Here is a 2380-nt window from a genome sequence, read left to right on the forward strand (position 1 = left end):
CGTGGCGGCGCGGTGAATGTAATGTGAACTAAAAAGAACACGACGTCGTCGGCCCGCACACGATCTTTGTTTGTTTACGTAAAACCTAATTAATTAGTACAATGATCACGTATTTTCATCGTGGAATTTAACTTCTATTATTATGTAATGGCCTAGTTAAAATGCTGACATGCCAATAATAAGTCAAAAGTTGAATATAGTAGTAGTGAACATTAGAAACTCAAAGAAGAATTATGTTTAGTAGCAAAATAATTTTTATATATACATATTACTCACTAAAAAACAGAATATAATAAAATCGATACTGAACAGCTCTTAATTGATAGTGATAAAGAAATTGGCAAAGTCATTTATCTGGCCCTGTGGCGCAACGGATAACGCGTCTGACTACGGATCAGAAGATTCCAGGTTCGAATCCTGGCAGGGTCGCAAAATTGTTTTTGTAGAAATAGTATTTTTATATAGTATTTCTTCTAAAAACATAATGTTATAATAAAAAGATATATTCTATAGCTTTTTTATTTTTATTGTGTGAATCAACTTGGATCGAGACTTATTTGGTGCAGAAAAAAATTGTAAAATTTATTCAGCAACAGGTTAAATGTAACTACCAAAAATTAAATAAGGTACTTTTTTTTATTAAAAAAAGGGTTTATACTACAGGTAATAAAAATTGTTTTATAGATATTGTATTTTATATTTAACCACTAATTAATGCTATGGACACGATACATTATGACATACACATCTTACGTATATATTATTACTATTAAACTTTTATTGTGACAATGTACAAATATTTTAAAAGAATGGGCCACCAGCTACTAAGTAGTAGATTTTCGGTAATACGTATTTATTACATAAATTACTCCAATTGTTATTTAGAATAGGGATATAGATAATGTAGGTACCCTATCCTAAATATCACCGAGAACAAAAACAAATGTACATACATCTACCCAACATGGCTCATCATTCATTTTCTCGAGTATTTTTCACTTTGCTTTTCACGAAAAATCATTGACAAAAAAGATAACCTACCTACACTTTCAGTAAGAGTGTGCCTGTTTATTTATAACATATTTGTCAAAACGTATAATCACTGACTTGGGTTATAGTTTTAATCTATATCACAGATAACATAATATTACATATCTATATACTCAGAGGATCGTCAGAACTTTTCAACTCGCAAAGGAGTTCTAAAACACAAACATAAAGGTTTAAAAAACACTGCTCAGAGCAGTTGAAATCAACAGTTGAAATATATAATTGTATATCGGGCGAAACTCTTATCCGAACCGTGATAAACACACTAGTTATCGCCTAACGTGAAATATGGAGTAATAAAAAAAATAACGACGCCCGCAAAAACGTTACTCTGGCAATAAAAAATAAGCCACTACGACTTTAATGTGACGGACTTATCTCACAACTGTGAACTGTCAAAATATTGATAAAGTCGTCTCTCCATTATATTTGCTTTTCCGACATGAGATACAATCCCGTAAAAATAATAACATCCCAAAAAGCTGTATGATGATGATGCTGTATGATGTATATTATTGTTATTAGATAAATATATATAATACTGGCTCGTCATAATTTTAGGAGAAATGACAACGATCAATATTTGGTTACATATTTTATTTTTTTAGTCTTTATTGAATATATTTTCATATCTTTCGGTACTACCATATGTAGAGAACATAGTTGCATCGAGTGCACAATTCCGCAGAGCCTTATATTACTACTTCTACAGGTGTTATTTGTTTACATTTAGTTTTCATTTCATTAGGTTATATGCTAACTGATATAATAATATAATATAAGTGTACGTGAATTATTATGTAACTCGTTAGGGCAATATAAATTGAAACCTAGTCATGATGGCATGATAAAATCTTCACAAAATTTTAGTACTACTACTACGAGTGTAAAGGACCGTACTTAATGCATACGTATTACCTTATCAAGTGCTGAATATAGTTATTTGAATGCCCCTATCAGTTCGGGTCAAGAGCGCGCCTTCCGCTGATAACACACCGATAAACGCAACCGAAAATACAGCATCCCAAATCGTTCACGTTATTTATTGACTGCGATAACAAAAAACATTGCCGATATCTAAGAGCATGTCAAAATTGTATGATAAGGCACTTTCTTTCTTACACGAGATCGTGATAACTTTTTGTTGTATGTTTGTATGTGATTATAGATATTTTGTTGGCTTTGAACGTTGGCGTTGTGAGTCCGGCAAACATCCTGTCCACGAACAAATATTAGATCATCTCTTGTCACTGTTCGAACGTTGATGGACATCGCGGGGACTCGCTAAGCGCATAGGTAGGTATTTACTGTAAACCTTACCTTACCTTTA

General features: G+C 32.1%; 1 non-coding gene across 1 annotated transcript; it reads left to right on the top strand.

Annotated features, from left to right (window-relative positions):
• The first annotated feature begins 356 nt into the window (after nucleotides 1-356).
• Trnar-acg (transfer RNA arginine (anticodon ACG)) lies at nucleotides 357-429 on the top strand. Its single transcript has one exon. It is a non-coding gene; the product is annotated as a tRNA-Arg (tRNA).
• The last annotated feature ends 1951 nt before the right edge of the window (nucleotides 430-2380 follow it).

This window comes from Achroia grisella, unplaced genomic scaffold (assembly GCF_030625045.1).
Source record: "Achroia grisella isolate CSIRO2021 unplaced genomic scaffold, CSIRO_AGI_Agris_v1 utg546, whole genome shotgun sequence".
In the NCBI taxonomy this organism is placed as follows: Eukaryota; Metazoa; Arthropoda; class Insecta; order Lepidoptera; family Pyralidae; genus Achroia; species Achroia grisella.